This window comes from Sus scrofa, chromosome 15 (genome assembly GCF_054392235.1).
Source record: "Sus scrofa isolate SSC_HxYL_T2T_F1_AM1 chromosome 15, Sscrofa_HxYL_maternal_Yorkshire_Landrace_v2.0, whole genome shotgun sequence".
NCBI classification, from domain to species: domain Eukaryota; kingdom Metazoa; phylum Chordata; class Mammalia; order Artiodactyla; family Suidae; genus Sus; species Sus scrofa.
In genome coordinates this window covers 74,352,824-74,375,505 of record NC_139397.1, presented here as the reverse complement: position 1 = coordinate 74,375,505, position 22,682 = coordinate 74,352,824, and the positions used below count along the sequence as shown (strand labels likewise).

Sequence of the window (22,682 nt, the reverse complement as noted above, 5' to 3'; positions counted from 1 at the left end):
TGACCCAATGCTACGCTATGCAGGGTGAGGGGATAAAGGATAATTAACTCCAAAGACAAAATGTTTATGTAGGAAAGGAAAAGCTTTGACATTAAATTGGTCAAACAACTGACAAAACACAGTACAGGAGTTGCATTCCTTGAACGAGCACTGGTTCAGTCAACAAACACGTACTGCTGCCGTGGAAAATGCAGAGAAGGAATCAGAAGACATGCTTCAATGTCCAAAGGGGGGGGTGATAACCCACATGGTAAAACCCTCTTACATTCATTTGATTTGTACAACTCTGTGAGCTATACACTAGTGGTGCATTTATTTTAGAGACAACAGAGTCACAAAGTGAGGAGAACTGGTCGACTGAGCCGAAGAGAAACTGGAACTTCTAGGCCATTCGGCCAGTGATCTGCCACTACTCCACACTGGACACAAAGCATCACAAGAGCACATCCAAAGTCAAAAAGGAACCTGCAGTGCCAGAAGGGAAGGAAGAGTTTCCAAAATATAGAACCTGAACGTATGCTAAAGGGACATAGGAGCCGATCAGAAAGCTTCCAATGGTCAAAGCTGGAACAATCCAGACAAAACAGTGCTGGACTATATATAATCCAAAGAATAAAATATCCATGAGTCCATACTGAGATAAATAAACTACTGACTAAATAAAGGGGGGAGGGGAAGGGAGCCGCACATCTCTCAAGCACAAGAATTCCAAATAATTTATGAAATTCTCCATTCTCAAGGCAGGGTTGCCCACCCCCCTCCCCTGCTCCTTAAGTGTGCACTACTCAAAGTGGCTCCCTTCCCAAATTTGCAACGTGCAAAGGAAGAAGGGGGCGGCGGTGTATGAATTACAGTTTACAGTGGAGAAACTTGGCAATTGCAACCTCTGCCAGGTGAGCAAGGCCAACATAACAAGGATGAGTCATGTTCCCCTTGACATGTGGTAAAAAAATGACCCTTGACCTCTGTGGTCCTCCTCCCCAAAACCCACGACCCTGTCCAACCATCAGAGAAAAACATCAAACAAATCTCAGCCAAGGGGCATTCTACAAAATACCTGATGAGTACTGCTCAAAATCGTCAAGGTCATCAGATGACAAGAACTGTCAAACCAAAAGGAGCTTTTTTTTTTTAATACTTCAATAAAAATTTTATTTATTTTTAAATTTTTATTTATTTAAATTACTCAAATGAATTTATCACATCTGTAGTTGTATAATGATCATAACGATCTGATTTCACAAGATTTCCATCCCACAGCCCAAGCACATCCCCCCATCCCCCAAACTGTCTCCTCTGGAGACCATGAGTTTTTCAGTGTCTGTGAGTCAGCATCTGTTCTGCAAAGTAGTTCCGTCTGTCCTTTTTTCAGATTCCACATGTCAGTGAAAGCATTTGATGTTGGTGTCTCATTGTATGGCTGACTTCACTTAGCATGATAGTTTCTAGCTCCATCCATGATGGCCGAGAAACACATGAAAAGATGTTCAACATCACTCATTATTAGAGAAATGCACATCAAAACCACTCTGAGGTACCACCTTACACCAGCCAGAATGACCATCATCAAAAAGTCTACAAACAGTAAGTGCTGGAGAGGGTGTGGAGAAAAAGGCACACTAGTACACTGTTGGTGGGATTGTCAATTGGTGCAACCACTGGAAAGCAGTATGGAGATTCCTCAGAAAACTGAAAATAGAACTACCATTTGATCCAGCAATCCCACTCCTGGGCATCTATCCAGAGAAAACCACAATTCGCAAAGACACACGTACTCCAATGTTCATTGCAGCACTATTTACAATAGCCAAGACATGGAAACAACCTAAACGTCCATCGACAGAGGAGTGGATCCAGAAGATGTGGTACATATACACAATGGAATATTACTCAGCCATTAAAAAGAACAAAATACCATCATTTTTAGCAACATGGATGGACTAAGAAACCAAAAGGAGCTTTAGGGAGACAAGACTGAGTGTCATAGGGTGTCCTTGATGGGATCCAGGAGCAGAAAAAGGACATGAGGTAAGAACTAAGTAATGAAGTAGGGGCTTTAGTTACTAATTATGTATCAACTCTGGCTCATTGTGACAAATGTACCACACTAAAGTAAAGTGTCAATAATATGGAAACTGGGTGCAGGGTATATGGGAACTCTCTGTACTACCTCTTCAATTTTTCCATAAATCTGAAACTGTTTGACAGTAGGAACTTTATTTCACAAAGGTACAGAGGAGGGAATAAGAGAGTGGTGAGCAAGAAAGAAGGGATGGGGCCCTGCCAGCTCACCTCGGCAGCAGCTGCCCACCGTGTCCCCTTTTGGCCCTTCACTCTCCCATCCTCAAGGACTAAAGATATCACTCAAGGTCCTAAAGGCAGAACTCTGCTGGAGTCTAATCCTGCTTCAGCTAAGAGCTGGACCATACTTAGTAGTCCAGATTTTACTTGGTGGCCAGAGGTGTAACGGGCACTTCCTGTCCTTCGTCAAGGCAAAGGTTCCCCAGAGCCTTCTCCCCACCAATCCCCACTTGGAATTAAGGGTCTGCGTGGCCTGCTGAGGCCACCCCCCAGTGAGAGCACACGCATTCATAGCTCTTTGCTTTTTTGCACCACTTTTTATACATGAGAACAACTCTTAGCATTTATAGGCTTTTAAAGGATTAAGCACAATAACTGACACTACTTAGAAACAGTTCCCATGCCGCCGCCCCCCACCCCGGCCATGTACTTCTCTTTCTGACAGTTTCTTCATCCCCATGAATAGCTTAGCAGGGCAAAGGATCCCAGTAACCACTTCTTCATCCAGCACCTGTCAGAAAACAATCCGAGGTTCAAAGGCAAGAGGGGAGCACCTGCAAAACTGCAGGGAGGAGGAAGATGGCCCCAGCCAAAAATCAGGACCCTCCCCCCTCTGCTGCCTCACAAACACACCTGAATCCACAGTCAACCTGAAAATACAGGCTCCATGTGAAAGCATGGACACTCCTGACATCCTCATGAACTTGGCCTTTGATATTGTGCGCTGATTTCGCTATCGCTCTCTGCCTCCCAGCACTTTTTCCTCCTCTTTCAAGATCAAAAAGGAAGAACTCCTCAAGCATAAAGGACAGCCAAAATCTCAATTCAAGTCCAGTTAACTCATCTACAGGTGAAAGGGAGTGTGCTGGGTACAGAGAAACCACTGGAATCACGCACGCCGCTTGTGTCCACTCACTTGGCAAGGTGTTCAATGTGAACTTTTTTTACGTATCATTACTAAGACACACATCTTTTTCTCTGACAGGACCCAGTTAGATGAATGGTTTTTCCTAAAAACACTGAAGAACTGCACAAGGACTTCTGTAAAATAATATGCTTTTTGAAACTGATAAATTCCCCAAACTTCCAGAGCTGAAGTTCCCCTACTCTGCCCGACATGGATATCCACACATATAGTCACATCACAGGCACAGGCCTGTTGAGAGCTGAAATGAAATCTGCTTGCAAGCCCACACCTCCTCTGGTACAAGAAACCCCTTCACAATGTAAGTTTCAATGTTTTCCTATCGGCGACTTTCTTGAGAACCAAGTCACAAAACACTTGCAGCCCAGAATACTAAGGGTCAAACCTTTTGCTGGCTTTGTCTGCCCCATCATTCCTCCCTGGCTCTGGTTTGGGAAAGAAAAACCTCTCAAGCCATAGTTCTCCATGATGGGTGATCGGGCCCCTTCTCGCACATGTGGAAATGTCTGCAGACATTTTTGATTGGCGTAACTGGAAGGGGAAGGTGCTGCCCAGTGCTACCCACTGGCATCTGTGCAGAGGTCAGGGATGCTGCTCAACATTCTACATACAGCACCCCCCCTCCTCCCCCAACATGCAACAATTATCTAGCCCAAACTACTGCTTAAGATGCCTTGTTCTAAAGCTGTACAAGAAACTCCAAAACTGCTTTAGAAAACATCTATGGAGAAAAACCTAAGTAAGCTACACTGATTCCTCCTTAATCCTCTCTTCATAGCATCTTCTTTCTGCCCCCTAAAATGTAAGCTTTGCTCACAAGGTCCTGTCTTCTGTCTGTCCTCTTCCCTTGAAATTCTACATGACTTCTTTTCTGATCTACTCTCATTGATCACCATCTCCAACCTTATAGCCCATGATGTCTTTTTTTTTGGTCTTTTCTAGGGCCGTGCCTACAACATATGGAGGTTCCCAGGCTAGGGGTCAAATCAGAGCTGTAGCTGCCGGCCTTCTCCAGAGCCACAGCTGCAAGGGATCTGAGCCGCATCTGCAACCTACACCACAGCTCACGGCAACACCAGATCCTTAACCCATTGAGCAAGGCCAGGGATGGAACCCGCAACCTCATGGTTCCCAGTCGAATCATTAACCACTGTGCCACAATGGGAACTCCCCCATGATATCTAGTTTTATAACTGTTTACTTGCCATGATCGACCTCAAATTCAAGTTATCAAAAATTTTATCACCAGGGCCTCCAAGCCAACTCTGAGCAACTACCTACCATTTCAGAAAATGCCTCACCACTTTCCCCATGACAGAGGTTTAAAACCTCAGAGCCGGGAGTTCCCATCGTGGCGCAGTGGTTAATGAATCCGACTAGGAACCATAAGGTTGCAGGTTCAGTCCCTGCCCTTGTTCAGTGGGTTAAGGATCCGGCGTTGCCGTGAGCTGTGGTGTAGGTTGCAGACGCGGCTTGGATCCCGCGTTGCTGTGGCTGTGGTGTAGGCCGGTGGCTACAGCTCCGATTCAACCCCTAGCCTGGGAACCTCCATATGCCGTGAGAGTGGCCGAAGAAATAGCAAAAAGACAAAAAACAAAAAAACAAAAAAAAACAAAAAACCTCAGAGCCACCTACTCCATTCCTCCTCCCCACCTATCCAGGCACACAGTTTTGCTCAGCTCTGCACACTCACTACCTAGCACTTGGTCTGGCACAAAGAACTCATGCAAATCTCTATTAAATGAATAAACCCAGTATTAAAAACATGCAGGTCTTTTTTTTTTTTTTTTTTTTTTTTTTAATGGCTGCACCCTCAGCATATGGAAAGTCTTGGGCCAGGGACTGAATTCAAGCTGCAGGTATAGCAGTGCCGGATCCTTTAACCCACTGTGCCGGGCTGGAGATCGAACCTGCTCCTCGGCAGTGACTCACGCCGCTGCTGTCAGGTTCTTAACCCACTGCACTATAGCGGGAACTCCATGAAAGTTTTTTTTTTTAAACTCCTTCCTCCTTCCCAGCCTCCACATGATTTGCAAAGCCTTATGAATTCCACCACCAGATACAAAAGCACCAACCCAAATGCCTGTCTGAAAAGTCAAAACAATGCGATCCATCCCCATACTCCATCTTCCTCAAGCCTAATCCCCACTTTGTCACTATTTCCTGCTTCCCAACCTTCCGAAAAATCTTCACAGACTATTAGATTCTTCCAGTCTAAACCAGCACTAAGGATTCCATGTTTCCAACACCACACCTCAGGTTACCCATGCAGCCTTCTGTCTCCTACTCATTGTGAAGACCATGAAAAGAACACTGAACACGGTACTCTCACCCATGTCCAAAAACTCCAGCATTTATTAAAGAGATACAGTAGAGACCATCCTTGGCTCACGGAATTCTCCAGGTTCCCCTTGCACCACTACTTCAAACATTCCAACTCATGTCCTACTGGGTCACTTTCCACTACTCTGCCACATGCACACCTTTTCTTTGGCATAGTCATCTGGCTTCTGATTTGACTTCTGTCAGTATTCAGCCTCCACCACAGTCACAACGCAGCCATAGGCCAGGGAAGCCTTCCCCCCAAACCCCCTCAGGTCTGGAATCTGCACACCAGTGTCCAGGGGCCACTTCCAGAATTCCTCATAAAGCCAAGCAAGCCGTCTGCTACTCCGGGCACCACCCCCAGCTTTCCTACCTCTGCGAGCACCACTTCCTTCTCTCTCCAGATCCATCTATACCCCTCCACCGTGCACTTGTTCCTTCTACGCCCAGCTCAGTGTAACATTCTCCCTGAAGCCTTTCCTAGTTTTCCCACCCAACCCAAACAGAATTGTTTGCTCTTCTAAATCATCTGGTCATTGTCACCTTTTTAAAAAAAACTGGGACAGAATCTAACATAAAACATTTTATTAATTTCAGATGTAAAATCACTACAAAATAGTGATTTGATATTTGTATACATAGTTGACCCTTGAACCACTTCTGGGGGCAGGGGTGCCCACCCTCTGCACAGTCAAAAACCATATAGAATTTATCATCGGCCCTCCATATTCACAGATCCACATCACAGATTCAACCAACCAGGGACTGTGTAATTTCTAGTATTAGCTATTAGTTCTAGTTATTGAAAAAAAAATAAGTGGACTCATGCCATTCAAAGCCCCATTGCTCAAGGGTCAACTGTATTTCAAAATAATCACCACAGTAAGTCTAGTTATCCATCACCATGAAGTTACAAAATTTCTTTTTCTTTCTTTTTTTTGCTTTTTAGGGCTGCGCCCAAGGCATGTGGAAGTTCCCAGGCTAGAGGTCGAACCAGAGCTACAGCTGCTGGCATACGCCAGAGCCATAGCAACACCGGATCCTTAACCCACAAGCAAAGCCAGGGATCAAACCCAAGTATTAGTTGGGTTCATTTCCACTGAGCCACAATGGGAAACTCTCCAGATTTTTTTCTTGTGATGAGAACTTCCAAGATCTATTCACTTAGCAACTTTCAAATATACAATACAGTATTAATTAAAGTCACCATGCTGTAAATTATATTCCATGGCTTTTTATTACTAGAAGTTTGTACTTTTTGGCCCTCTTTCCTCATCTTGCCCCTATCTCTCTAAACCACCAATCTGTTCTCTGTACCTAATGAGCTCAGATTTATTTTGTTTCGTTTTTGAAATTCCACCAGTAACTGAGAGCACACAGTATTTGTCTTTCTGACATTTCTCTCAGTATAATGCCTTTAAGGTCCATCCAAATTTTTCCAAATGTCACTATTTGCTTTTTATGGCTGAATGATATTCCACTGTATATACCCCCACATCTTCTTTATCCATTAATCCATTGATGGGTGCTTAAGGAGCTTTCATATCTTGGTTGTTGTAAATACTACAATGAACATATAGGTATGCATGTTATCTTTCTGAATTCAAGTTGCCTTCTTCAGATACCCAGATTCGAGATTGCTGGATCACATGGCAGTTCCATTTTTAACCTTTTGAAGAACCTCTTTACTGTTTTCCACAGTAGTTGCACAAGTTTACAATTGTGCATGAGGGTTCCCTTTTCTCCACAGCCTTGCCAACACTTGTTATTTGTTGTCTTTTGGATAATAACCATTCTGACTGGTAAGAGGTGATATCTCATTGTGGTTTTGACTTGCATTTCCCTGATGATTAGTGATGTCGAGCATCTTTTCATATACCTATTGGCCATCTGTGGGTCTTCTATGGAAAAATATCTATTCAGGTCCTCTGCCCATTTTTAAACCAGATTGTTTTAGCTTTTTGCTATTTCGTTATAAGAGTTCTTCATGTGTTTTGCCTATTAACTTCTTGCCAAATACATGATTTGCAAATATTTTCTCCCATAGGTTGCCCTTTCATTTTGTTGATGGTTCATTCTCTTAGAGTAAGTGCCATATTGAGCCTTGTATTACATCACTCAGTTTCTTCTTCTTCTTTTTTTTTTTTTTTTGGCCGTGGTATACAGCAGCTTGATGTGAGATCTCAGTTCCCAGACCAGATATTAAACCCGAGCCACAACAGTGGCTAGACCACTAGACCACCAGGGAATTCCCAAGTTTCTCTCTTTTTGTCTCCACCAACTCCACCACCTACTACCTGCGTAACCTCAGATAAATTCCCTACCCTCTTTCTTCATCTAGAAACTGGAAATAATGATGCATATCTCACAGACATGTAGAGAAGATTAAAACTGATAAAATGTGCATGTGGTTCAAAACAGTGTCTGTGTACACAGAGACACTATTCATGTTCTACCCCTCTCAAGGCTTAGAAAAGTCTGACACTGTTAACTGCTCAAAAAATATCACTTGAGAGAGTTCCCGTCATGGCTCAGTGGAAATGAACCTGACTATTTTCCATGAGGATGCAGGTTCAATCCCTGGCCTTGCTAAGTGGGTCGGGGATCCGGCATTGCTATGAGCTATAGTGTAGGTTGGAGACGCAGCTTGGATCCCACATTGCTATGGCTGTGGCATAGGCTCGCAGCTGTAGTTCTGATTTGACCCTTATCCTGGGAACTTCCTTATGCTGTGGGTGTGGCCCTAAAGAAAAAAAAAGTATTACCTGAATGTGAATTTAGTCATCCAAAATTCTAATTAGGAAGGCCAAGAAGGAAAGAAATTTATTTCCTGAGGACCTACCATGTGTACCATGCAACATATAAAGCACTTTACTTCCTATGTAACTTACATATCTCCCATCTCTTTGAACAGCTATTATTTCACTTTTACTGATAAGGATCAGATAAATTAAGTGTCTTGCCTCAAGTCATATAACTAGTCTCGACTATAAACGCCAAGTTCTTTCCACTCAGCCCACTGCCTCTATAATGTGGAATTTTCCCTATTCACAGGCCAGACATTTATGTAGCCCTGGGAGACAACAGTGATTAAATACCAGGCTTCCTCTCCCCCCTACCCTCCCTGGCAAGTTCTCAGGCCAGAGGACAAATAGGCTGAGGCTTTTTACCAATGCCAGCTCTCAGGGAAAAACTACAAGGGAATGAGAAGTTAGATAGGCTATATTATGGCTACTTTTCGGCAAAGTAAAAGTAGTTGGGTTCATTTCCACTGAGCCACAATGGGAAACTCTCCAGATTTTTTTCTTGTGATGAGAACTTCCAAGATCTATTCACTTAGCAACTTTCAAATATACAATACAGTATTAATTAAAGTCACCATGCTGTAAATTATACTCCATGGCTTTTTATTACTAGAAGTAATTAACAAATTACCTTGACAAATGGAAGGACTAAGAGAAGGAAGCGAGGGAGAAAAGGAGAGGGAAGAGAGAGTTAAGTTACCTGAGATTCACAGCCTGGAAGTGCTCTCTCACCCATCCCAGCATGGACGGCTCAGTTTATTTGTTGTCTTACTTACAGTACACTGGAAAATTAAACTTCTCCCTTTGGACATTCACTCTGCAAAGTTCACGTAAAATTCCTGCAGGTAATTCTGACATCCAAAAACCCAACCTAATCTAAATGGCTTGAAAGTAAAACAAAAGGCTGAATTATTCACACAATTTCCCCAAATCTCCCCTTCCATTCTCCCCATCTGGTTTCCAGGCAACTTACCCAGGTGAGTCATCTGTTCTTATGATTTCTTTTTTAAATTCTCCAAACCACCAGTTACCAAGTTCTTCCATTAGTAATTTATGAATTAAAAGTATGTTTTTTTTCAACTTTCCTTCCTGAATATCCCAGGTGAAGCAGGATTAGGTCCAATCTAACATCCGTAAGTAAAGTAATGTTAAATCCAAAACATACATTACCTTAGTATATTGTCTTCCATCAGCCAATTTTAGAACAGTGCTAATTGCAAACTTAAGAGATGACGACGTCCTCTGGATGAGCCACAGAAAGAATAATATATTTAGTCTGGAAATTTGTAGAATACTAAACATGCCAAGTACACTGCACCTCCGTGGTCTTATGATTCCTTAAGGCAAACAGGAATTCAGAGAGCTTCGGAAATAAGGATGGGGTGGTATACAGAGGAGGCCACAATTTTTTTTAAAGGATTGTTTTTTTTTTGTTTTTTTTTGGGGTTTTTTGTTTTTGCTTTTTAGGTCCACACCTGTGGCATATGGAAGTTCCCAGGCTAGGAGTCGAATCAGAGCTGTAGCTGCTGGCCTACACCACAGCTCAGGCAATGTCAGACCCTTAACCCACTGAGCAAGGCCAGGGAGTGAACCTGCAAAAAGGATGCAATTTAGGTATTTCTCTTTGAGAATAAGCAAATGGCAAATGGAAATGTTCTTTTGTCTTAAACTTATCCTTATGTGACATCTACAATAAAAGTCATTTCCCAGTTATTCTAAATCTCATTTTAACAATATTTGGAAGAGGGCTTGGAAAATATCAAGGAAACAAGAGTTAAAGCTCATCTTAAATAAAAACATACTTGTTAATTGGGAGAATTAAAGAAAATGAGACAATGTCTGAATGCTGAAATGCTTGCAGAAGTACCAAAATTTGCTCATAGCAGGACCTATCTATGCCAAGACCTATGGACACTTGGTTACCCTTGTTTCTTCAGAAGTGAATGGGACACATAGACATGAATTTTCAGAGCCACAGACAGTCAGGCAGGGGACTTGGACTTCATTCTTAACTGGCAAGTGTTGAAACAATGAAATGGTCAATGACAATAGTGCCTACTATATAAGATCAAGAAATTATGAATCAGTTCTCTAAATTTAGTAGCTAGACTCATTCTTGTTTGACTTTTCAAGCCTGTCCAGCCTAAATAGCAAGTATACAGTATATGACTTCAAAAGCAGAGAAGAGAAAAGTAATTCCCTTCCATGAAAACCAGAACTGTATCCAGCCAAGTTCCTCTTGTTTTCCAATGTGGAAATACTTAGTGATGGTGATTCGAATGCTTAGTCTAGATCTAAGACTAAAAGGAAAGAGGGCGGGAGAGAGGCAGGCGCAGGAGTTCACTTTTGCAGAAATGCCCTGATTGAACAACAAGGCTTACATTTACAGAACCACATTAAAGACTTCAGAATCCCATTTACTTTCTCTAGTAACAGACTTAAGCAATGACTTTCTGACTCTGAAAGCAGCTCATAAGAATCAAAAACAAATGAAAAAAAAAAATGGAAGATTCCACATGACTGTTGTTTTCATGTTAAGAAAAAAAAAATTTTCTTTTACTTCTCAAATTTATTTTCCTATTCATCTCACAGTTGGGTCTTTGGTTGAAACATATTTACAAGAAGAGGACAAAGCCTGGGCCAATTACCCAAAGAACAAGCTGTCTTCCGTTAGAGGCCTATAAAAATAAAATTGGCTCACAAATAGGAATTCAAGGAGATTTCCACACTGCCCTCTCACTTCATGTGAGCCTATTGATTTTTAACTCATCCCTCCTTTTCTCCAAATTCGCAGAGAATGGGGGATGTTGAACAAAAATTCTACGTCTGTCACTGCAGTCTAGCGTGATACAAACACAGGTTTCAAATTTCAAGGTGAAAGATGACATGGAATTTTACTTTTAAGAGATCCGTCCAGATGGCAGTTGTGGACCACTGTGGAGACACGAAACTACCACTAGTTTCTCAAGTGAGGTTAGCAGCCCATCTGGGACACAGTCAAGCAATGAATCTCACTCAAACTCAAGGCACCTTGGAATGGAATTCTTCCTCTCTGAATTAGGGCATTTCATTCAACCTCCCACCTAGAACTCATTGGCAAGTTGACGTTTCCATCATCTGTATCGCAAGCACTACTCATCTCTTTAAGTCCTTCATGGGGTTTGTCATTTCATGTCACCCAGCACCATGGCAACTCAGTCTGAACATACAGACATGCCTAAGTCTGAAAGGACACTCAAACTGCTGGTACCAAGGGATCAAGAGAAGTTCTGCAGCAGGGTTTTTTCTTCTGTGAACCAAAGAATCAGCAAAGGAATTTGAACCAATGTGTAAAAATTACAGCTTTGTGGGAAAATAAGACAAACCCATCACTGACACTCTAGTAATATTTTCGTCCAGCAGTAATAGCTTGGTGCTATCAGAAAATAAAAGCATTCTATCTATTCTTTGTTATCAACTGAACTGAGAGCAGATAAGTTTTTAAGTCTCAAGAATAAGAAAGCCATTCCCGAAATTCTACTTTTCCAATTTTCAGTACAACAGATTTTTGCTTATCCTCAAATTGTATTTTCAGTCATTTCACCACACTTACACTGACGAAATAAAAGGTAATTACCGAACTCTACAGGACATCCTGTGATCAGTTATTTTCTTACATTTAAGTACAGTATTTTCCAAAGGTAAAAAAAACAGCAGATAAAATTTTGTAATATAAACTATTAGCTGCACGTTTCTTTCATAGTACAAGAGATAAATTGTCATTCTTCATTTAAAATATTTATCTCTGGAAGTTCTCTTGTGGCATAGCAGGTTAAGGATCTGGTATTGTCAATGCAGTAGCTTAGGTCTCAGGTTCGATCCCCAGCCCAGGAAATTCTGTATGCCATAGGTACAACAAAAAAAGAAAAAAAAAAAAAAAAGAAAGAAAGAAAAAGAAAAAGAAAAAATTGTATCTATGTAAAACAAACTTTTTTTTTAGAGAACAACTATTTCCACATGTATCTACGATGCCTACAGGGGTTCCAATGGACTATCCTATAAATGCCTGTTCAAATGGGAAACAGACAAGCCAAGAAGAACTAAGTGGAACTTTCGTCACAAGTTGGTGGTGTACTTCAAGCACATAAATGCAAAGTGTGGACATTACCATGGGCAAGGCTGAGGTCAAAACCACCCCAAGCATAGCTGGGAACCCAGTACAAACTGAGTGTTCAAAAACAATCCACAACTGGTTTGCTACTTGGAAAGAAGTAAATAAAGTTCAACCTCCGAATCCCACTGCACACCAAAATAAATTCCAGATGAAAAAAAAAAATTAATTCTTTAAAACATAAGTTTATAAAGCTAAAACAAATCATGCGTATTTTGGATTCAATCTTTAGCAGTGACATTCTTACATTCAAAATAGCAACAAAAATGATCAGAAACTTAAATTTTTTTGATTATGTAAAAAAGTTAAACTTCTGTAGGTCTAAAATGCTGCTCTAAAAAAAGAAATGAGAAAAATGGTAAAGAATTAAATGAGTTCTCTATTACAGGGGTTGGCAAACGAGCCTTCGGACCAAATCCAGCCCATGGCCTGTTTTTTACACAGCTCAAGAGCTAAGAATGGTTTTCACATTTTTACATGGTGGGAAAAAAAACAAGAAGGAGATTATTTCAGGACATGTAAAAACTACATGAAATTCACATTTCAGTGTCCATACTGGAACAGAGCTACACCACTCGTTTGCCTATTGTCTGAGGCTGCTTTTGCCCTAAAACATCAGGGCTGGGTAGTTGGGACTGAATCTGCAGGGTCCAAAAAACCTCAAGTATTTACTATCTGGCTCTTGGCAGAAAAAAACTGGCCCCTAATCTGTTATATAAAGGGCTTATGCATAAGAAAAACAATGATAGGAGTTCCCATTGTGGCTCAGAGGTTAACGAATCCAACTAGGAACCATGAGATTGCAGGTTTGATCCCTGGCCTTGCTCAGTGGGTTAAGGATCTGGTGTTGAGGTGAGCTGTGGTGTAGGCTGCAGACGCGGCTCGGATCCCGCGTTGCTGTGGCTCTGGCATAGGCCAGTGGCTACAGCTCCGATTCGACCCTTAGCCTGGGAACCCTCCATATGCCGTGGGAGCAGGCCAAGAAATTGCAAAAAAAAAAAAAAAAAAAAAAAGAAAAGAAAAGAAAAACAATGAGACCCGATAAAAGTAGGCAAAGGAGTTTTTTGGGTTTTTTTTTTAAGTTAATTTAACTGGTTAATAAAGCAGAAAATAATCACTTTCAAATTAGTGAAGATTTTTGGAAACGACATGCAATGCTGGTATGGTTACAGTGAAACAAGAGCTAACATACTGCTGGTGGCACTCTAAAAGTTACAGCCTTTTAGAAATCCATGTGACAAAAAGAAGTCTCAAAAAATTGTCCCTAACTCACTTGTCATATATCAAAGGACACAACCTGGAATTTGGGCAAGTTTGCATAAAAAGATAATTATAGTATCATTAACACAATGAAAAACCAGTACTCATACAACCTCGTAAATTCCCCTCAATTTTAAGAGTCTTCTCAAATTTTATTATATCTGAAGTCAAGATATATCTTATAATGACATACATTTAACACACTATTTATTTCCTGATCTTTAAATGGTGATCTGCCTTTTAATCAATGGTGTCCTGCGTATGCCTGATTACTGCAAAGAGGTAATAGCTCAGAGTTCCACCAAGAGACTTGAAGGACTGACTTGAAGAGATGTGGGGGAGGATGAAGGGAATCACCAAGGGATGTCCAGGCAGAAAGTGACCTGACGACCAAGGGGAGGAAAGCGTGTTACTGCACTAAAGAGTGCCCACCTGGCAAAGTGGTTCCTTGGTGGGACACAGCCCAAACCACAGCAGAGAAGCAGCGAGGGTGCAGGGTCTTGACCCTGGTAGCTCCCTCCTCCCTCCCCAAGCACTCCCACTGGCTGATCCAATCAAAATCCCAGAGGATATAGTCAGCACCACTGCCCACCCAAGAGGCGGCCACAGAATAGATCTGGGGAAAGAAAAAAAGGAATAACCTTCTCAGTTATTCTATCAATATTTCATCTGTGTTTGTTGTGAACCACCAATCTATCTGAATCTCCCAGAAGGTCACTACCAGTCTCCAGAGTGTTTATTTGACATCCTCTAAGTCACATTCACCTTGAGTGCTCAAGGTGAAGTGGCCCAAAAGGCCCAAACAGGTGAGTCTAACTTAGACACTAACTTCCACCGATTCACCAAGACATAGTGCTGTAAATCAGGCTGGAAGTTTAGGGAATCTGTGCTTTAGCTAGAGCTGTAAGAACAGATGGTAACTGAAGAAATAAAACACAAGAGTGCTGTCCCCCCTTTATTTATCCCTGCCTCGGCTTAGCAAAGAAAGGGAAATAACAACCCTTTCACAAACCGGGGTGTAAACGTTGCCAATATATGCCTTTGTCTCCTACAAGTCACAAATTTTCATGCCTTAGTTGAACAATTAATTACCTTAATCATTGTAATCGGGCATCACAAATGAGGAAATAAATTAGTTCTAATTACTAAGAGGTATGAAAGAATTTCAACTGAAGAGTCCTTTTTTTTTTTTTTTAAATGGCCGCACCCGCAATATATGGAAGTACCCAGGCCAGGGATTCAACCCCTGCCTCCACAGCGACCTAAGCCACTGCAGTTGGATTCTTAACCCACTGTGCCACAGTGGGAACTCCTAAAGTCTTAAGGTTAACTATCTCCCTCGAACCATGTATGTCTTTTGTGACAAAACAAAAAACAAACAAAAAAAACATGTTCCAGGAATTCCCATCATGGCACAGCAGAAATGAATCCTACTAGGATCCATGAGGTTGCGAGTTCGATCCCAGGCCTTGCTCAGTGGATTAAGGATCTGGCATTGCTGTGAGCTGTGGTGTAGGCTGGCAGCTACAGCTCCGATTTGACCCCTAGCCTGGGATCCATATGCCATGGATGCGGCCCTATAAAGACAAAAAGACAAAGCAAAACAAAACAAAACATGTTCCATTTATATCACCCTCCCAGTTCAGTATGAATTGGGAAACAGCACTTAGGCTCTAACCAAAGCTGCTGTGATCATTCACACTTATACTTAACTTGGTTTTTTAGTGCTTATTTAATTGCTGCTGGCAATTATTGTTTTTAGTGATAACTGAAGTGATTATTTTCATTTAAAAATAGTCATGATGAAGAAAGACAAACATCATATGATATCACTTATATGTGGAATCTTTTAAAAAAACAGATACAAATCATCTTGTTTACAAAAGAGACTCACAGACTTCAAAAACAAACTATGGTTACCAAAGGGGAAAGGGGAAGAGGGTTGGGGGCTTGGGACTGGCATATGCACACTGTTGTATGTGGAATGGATGGTCAACAGGGACCTGCTGTACAGACAGGGAAGTCTACCTACTATTCTGTGATAACCTATAGAGGAGAAGAAATCCGAAAAAGAATGGATGTGTGTATAACTGAATCACTTTGTTGTACAGCAGAAATTATCACAACATTGTAAATCAAATAAACTTCAATAAAACATTTAAAAAATGAAAAAAATAGGGGTTCCCATTGTGGCTCAGCAGAAACAAATTCAACTAGTATCCATGAAGATGAGGATTTGATCCCTGGCCCTGCTCAGTGGGTCAGGGATCCGGCATTGCCATGAGCTGTGGTGTAGGTTGCAGGCGTGGCGTGGATCCCGTGTTTCTGTGGCTGTGGTATAGGCCAGCAGCTGTAGCTCTGATTAGACCACCTAGCCTGGGAATTTTCATGTGCAGGTGCAGCCCTAAAAAAAAAAAAAGTCATGAGCTATATAAATACAAAGCAGACAGTCACAGACATCCACAAAGTGACAAGTGCAACTGTCAATATCTGGTTGACTGGTTCTAATTGCACTATAGTTCACGCATCTTCTGTAAAAGTAACATGAACTTCCTTTATTTTGAACATTTGGGCACAAACTATCTCTGAAGAAGACCCTTCAATGCCATTAGAAAATCAGCAATTAAAAAAAAAAGAACCTGTGGGAGTTCCCCTTGTGTCTCAGTGGGTTAAAAACCCGATTAGTAACCATGGGGTTGTTGTGGGTTCAAACCCTGGCCTTGCTCAATGGGTTAAGGATCCAGTGTTGCCATGAGCTGTGGTGTAGGTTGCAGACTTGGCTCGGATCTGGCATGTCTGTGGCTGGCAGCTGTAATTCTGATTAGACCCCAAGCCTGGGAAGTTCCATATGCCCCACATGCAGCCCTAAAAAAGTGAAAGGAAAAAAAAAAACCCTATGGTGACCTTAGGCACTTGAATTATTCAGCTATTATTATCAATAGCCTTTTAAATTCATGCAGAGTGAAGGTGAAGATAACATTCCTTTATCTTGAGACATTTAAACTGATCCCTAGTCCACCAGCATTTTTCTCCTCTGTGGAGCACTAACCTCAATTAAGGAAAGATAATAAAGCAGAGGTGTCCTAATCCTTAACCTACTAGCCAAATCAGCAGAAGCTTTTCAATAAACAAAGGAAAAAATTTTAAGAAAATGTGCAAAGTCCAGAGAAAACCACGCCTCAAAAAGACTTATGTACTCCAATGTTCATTGCAGCACAATTTTCAATAGCCAAGACATGGAAACAACCTAAATGTCCATCAACAGAGGAGTGGATCAAGAAGATGTGGTGCACATCTTTTTCAAGAGTAAAAGTCCAAGAAGGAGAGCTGTGGTCTCAGGGGACCCAGTGAGGCCAAGAGAATGGTGGAGAGGGGAGGTGTGGTAGGCTGCTTCTAAAACGGTGCCCAGGGGTCCCCATCTCCTGCCTTCACATTCTGGTGTAATCTCCTCCCCTTGACTGTGGGCTGGATCTAGTGCTCACTTTTAATGAGTAGACTAGGGCAAGAGTGATGAGATGTCACTTCTGAGATTAGGTTACTGTGACCTCTACCTGCCAGGTGCTTTCTCTGGCCCCTCCCTTGCTGGCTCTGATGAAACCAGTTCTCAGGTTGTGAGCTGCTCTCTGAGAGGGCCACAAGGCAAGGAACTGAGGGGCGTCCCCAGGCAACAGCTCATCAGAAACAGAGGCCCTCAGTCCTAAAGATCCTGAGGAACTGAATCCTGCCAATGACACAGATCCATCCCCAGCTGAGCCTTAAGATGACACTGCAGCTCAGGCTGACACTCTCAGCCAGAGGATTCATCAAAGCTGCACCTGGATTCCTAACCCACAGAAATTGATACAATAAAAGCATGCTGTTTTAAGCCTCTTTAAAAAAAAAAAAAAAAAAAAAGATGTGGTACATATACACAATGGAATACTACTCAGCAAAGTAGTATTAAAAACAAAGAAATGATGGCATTCGCAGCAACATGGATGGACCTCAAAATTATCATGCTAAGTGAAGTCAGTCAGACAATGAGACACCAACATCAAATCCTATCACTGACATGTGGAATCTGAAAAAAGGACACAGTATGAACTTCTTTGCAGAACAGATACTGACTCACAGACTTAGAAAAACTTATGCTTCCCAAAGAAGAAAGGTTGGGGGGTGGGTGGATGTGCTGGGGCTGCAGGATGGAAATCCTATAAAATTGGATTGTGATGATCATTGTACAACTATAAATGTAATAAATTCATTGAGTAAGAAAAAGAAAATGTGCAAAGTCACAGACATCCCAGGCAGATACGAGGAAGGACTTCTTGATGGGAAACATCAGGAATGACTTTGAAGGGAAGGTCGAGAATGTCTTTGTTTAAAAACACAGAGATCATGACCTTGAGTGTCCTCAATAAGGTGTGATGGTGAAGGTTCTAGAATCCTAACATTGCTCTTGGCTCTATAGATAGTAATGTTTACAAAGCTTATCATGGAAATCATGGATCTCTAGATTTACCAGAATGAGACCAAAAGTACCTACCTAGCTCAACAGGTGGACCTGAAGAATAAACATAAATGAAAGCACTTTCTTTGGGGGGGGAGCCACACCCACGGCATATGGAAGTTCCCAGGCTAGGGGTCGAATTGGAGCTGTGGCTGCTGGCCTACATCACAGCCACAGCAACTCGGGATCTGAGCCACATCTGCCACCGACACCACAGCTCACAGCAATGCCGGATCCTTAACCCACTGAGTGAGGCCAGGGATCGAACCTGCACCCTGATAGGTACTAGTCAGACTTGTTTCCACTGAGCCACAACAGAAACTCCCAATGAAAACACTTTTTAAAAATTACTTTAAAATTAAGTAGTCTCTTGGCCATCACAACAATTTGTTTAGCAGTAAATTATTTTAATTGCATTGGGCAACTGCTGAAATCACTCCATGGCCCATCTAGAACACGGAGCTCAAATTTGGTAGGAGACAGGGCTTTCCACACCTATCAAAAGAGCAGGAGAGCCCAGGAGAACATGGGCTGAGGAGCAGCTGGGAGTTCCCATCGTGGCACAGTGGAAATGAATCCAACTAGGAACCATGAGGTTGTGAGTTCAATCCCTGGCCTCACTCAGTGGGTTAAGGATCTGGCGTTGCCATGAGCTGTGGTTGCAGATGTAGCTCGGATCTTGGGTTGCGTTGCTGTGGCTCTGGCGTAGGCCAGTGGCTACAGCTCCGATTAGACGCCTAGACTGGGAACCTCCATATGCTATGGGAGCAGCCCTAAAATGGACAAAAGAAAAAGAAAAGCAGCTGAGTTTCCAATTGGCCAAATCCAAGCAATCTGTTTGTAAAGGGCAGAGTCCCCAAGTGCAGAAAAGGACTGCTTTCAGAGGACTGTTTTCACTCATTCCATGGGGAAGTGGAGTGGCCGGCAAGGAGTGTTCCAATGCACTCAACATGACATTCTGTGCACTATGTCCAAGAGAAACACATTTCCCATGGCGCGTTACGCCCTGTTAATCACACCTCCACTTGACAGGTTCCATTAAAAAATATTTCTAAACAACTATGCAAACTCAAACATTAACCTGAACTGAACGTCAGCTATCAAGTGCAGTATCAACAGGGCAGGCACATTTCCCCTGGAAAGCCACAATCTTTCTCCATCAAACTTATTTTATAACTGTGTTTTATACTTCATGTATGTGTAAGAATAAGGAAAAGAAGAATTTTCTAGTTTGTGACGGAATGACAATTCTTAGTGAAGACATATTAGGCTTAAATTAATCACATCTCTCCCAACAAATGGGCAGGCAATTAAATTTAACAAACATTTATCAAAGGGCTGGTGCTCATCGTGAAGAAAGGCATCCATGTAGTAACTCATCCAATAGGGTGATAACACAAAATCATTGTTTTTCAACATGGTCTCCTCAGCTACCACTTTACTGGGAGCCTGGCAATGGCACAGACATTCCAGATAACGGCTTGGACTTTAGTATTTAACCCAGACTTTGAAAGGCATTTACATGGTATGTTCACCCACAAAACAATAAAGAGCCTACTCCTACTTCCTAGGAAGGGCTCAACCATAAGAGACACACTTTTTCATGAATGTCTAGGAACAGTTCTTCCCCTGTGACCTTTTTCCTTGAACTCACCAGCTCTCAAGTTTTTTTAGACAAATGGTGAAGAGAGAAGACAATTCGGGAAGCCAGAAGGGCCAACACTGGCCAGGAGACTCCCCAGCCTCCTGAAGCAACAAAGTGAATCTCTACTTACTGTTGAGAGGAATTAAATACACTCTGAAAGCAGAAGCCACTTCATTCTGTATCACTACTTACTGTATTTAATTAGATCATGGTGAATATTTGCTATAGAAATAGGGTATGGGAGGATGTCTAAAGTCAATTGATTTATGGTAATTTGCTTCCAAGTTTAACCAGGACAATGGAAAACACCCCTAAGAAGTCCCCAGGCCTCAAAGAAATACTATTATATTAGACAACAAACTGGGGAAAGAGTAGGAGCACCAAAGTCCTACAGGGAAGAACAGGCATCTTTAAGGTAAAGAATATGAAGATCAAAGTAAGAATTAAAGGGAGACTGATAATTAAAAAGTGATGAGCTGAAGCCTGAAGTTTGGTAACTGAGGTAACAGATGGATGGCCAAACTACTTCCACATGCACAGACCCCACCAACTTAAGGGGTTTTTTGGTTTTTTTTTTTTTTTTTTTCGTCTTTTTGCCATTTCTTGGGCTGTTCCCATGGCATATGGAGGTTCCCAGGCTAGGGGTCAAATCGGAGCTGTAGCCACCAGCCTACACCACAGCCACAGCAATGCGGGATCCGAGCCCCGTCTGCAACCTATACCACAGCTCACGGTAACACCAGATCCTTAACCCACTGAGCACAGCCAGGGATCAAACCCACAACCTCAAGGTTCCTAGTTGGATTCATTAACCACTGAGCCACGATGGGAACTCCAAGAGGTATTTAAATATCACACAGCTCATCCACTCCTAAGAGGTAACATTCTCAGGGAGAAGTGAAGAGAGCCAATAGCGGAGATCTTAGAATAAGGAGGCTTCACGCAGGTGAGCTCAGGTAGGTTCTAAGCAGATCACGTTCAGGGTCCTCCGAAGAGCCTTATATCCAGTGCAGCCCACGCCCCGCTCCCACCTACAGATCAAGGAGGAAAGCACATGGCAGGATCAGAGCACACAGCCAGGGGACTCCAGGCATTACTTCTCTTTTACAGAGGCCACTGGTGAATAAATTCCAAAGCAATCACCCTCGATGGTGTTAGTGATAAACCTCAGCAAGCTCAGCTCATTTCCCTGTTTCCCTAAATGGTCCTGCCTTCTACTGTCACTAACTATGGAATCTTTCCTGATACTCGTATTTCTAATTTCTTCGAACACTTGAGCACCTTCCCTTCCAAAAGAAATAAGGACTGTATGAGACCTCCACCTCTGAGATGCTGACAGACAGATACTTGCAGTGCTGAGAGAATGCCACTTGGGCTTAGTGAGAAGACAGCATATCCAGGAAGGGGGCAAGAAAGGTGAGACCCTACTGACAGCCTTTCCTTACAATTTTGCAGCCATCCTGCTGATGCATGGTGTTAAGCTGGTCATTTGAAGCAAACCCACAGCATAAGTGCTTAGTTTAGGCCTTTAAAGCAATCATTTTAATAACTCTTCTAAGTCACTTAAATAAAAAACATCATGAACAAACCATAAAGCACACACCTACGACTCCAATTAATAGTAAAAATCACAGAATACTGACGAACTGCTACAGTAAACCTTTGCAGAGGTCAAATCAACTGAATGCAACTCTGCCCCTCAGAAAGATCCATTTTGCCTTAACCAAGCTTTTCCCAGCCACGGTGCCCCCACCATGGGGCTCGGTCAGTCGGAAAGGGGGTCCTCCTTAATTCAAACTCACCAGGACAGTGAACCTTCTATGACCATCTGGTCTGACAACATCTTACACATTCACAGAGTATGGTTCTAATCACAGCACAGTTTAAACAGCTACCCTAGATCCCAGCAAGGTGCTCCTAAATGGAAGAATTCTATATTGCGCCTTTTAATTTGTTTTTATTGGAAGCATATTTGTGAGAACACTATGAAGTAAAAGGCCTCAGCCTGAGCTTCAAAGCTGCAAGCCCTTCACAAACCCACCAGGCTCATGTTCCCACTCCCAGCCTCCCTCCCTCCCTCCCACCTTCTCTGGATGGGATTCCATTTCATCTTTCCTCTCGAAGAGACCATGTACCTGCCAACCAACAGCAAGGGCAAATGACTTCATTCCCGATTTTGATGCTGCTTCTTCTGCTTCTAGCACCAAAAACAGATGCTTCATTGTTCAGGGTCATTGTTAACTCTTCCAGCAAACAGGCATTAGCTGAACACAGGAGCAACCCCAGGCTCTGTGGGGAGGGATATCTCCCCTGGAGCTCCTGGATTAAAATTCTCAACACTAGGAGTTTCTGCTGTGGCTCAGCGGTAACAAATCTGACCAGTATCCATGAGGACGCCAGTTCGATCCCTGGCCTTGTTCGGTGGGTTAAGGATCCAGCGCTGCTATGAGCTGTGATGTAGGTCGCAGGCATGGCTCCAATCCAGTGTACTATGGCTGTAATGTAGGCTGGCAGCTGCAGCTCCAATTCAACCCTTAGCCTGGGAACTTCTATATGCCATGGGTATGGCCCTAAAACTCAAAAAAAAAAAAAAAAAAAAAACACCTCATCGCTAGAGTCACCAAGGAGTTAGAACATGGCCTTTGGAGTTTCCGGCTAAAAAAAAAAAAAAAATTCCTCCTCTAACACACTTGTAACAGCCCTATTAAAAGGGATTCATCTACTAGGTCAGCTGATGATTATTCTAGGACTAGGAGATAACGGAGTGTCACTGAAGAAATAAA

General features: G+C 42.4%; 1 protein-coding gene and 1 long non-coding RNA gene across 10 annotated transcripts in view; both read right to left on the bottom strand.

The window, feature by feature from the left end:
* The window catches only part of FMNL2 (formin like 2), a 330,828-nt gene that overhangs the window by 261,777 nt on the left and 46,369 nt on the right, over positions 1–22,682 (bottom strand). The window lies entirely within an intron of this gene.
* LOC146395916 (uncharacterized) lies at positions 1,123–8,604 on the bottom strand. The gene is made up of 2 exons (XR_014829030.1): positions 4,847–8,604; positions 1,123–4,555 (listed from the first exon to the last, which is right to left on the bottom strand). It is a non-coding gene; the product is annotated as an uncharacterized LOC146395916 (long non-coding RNA).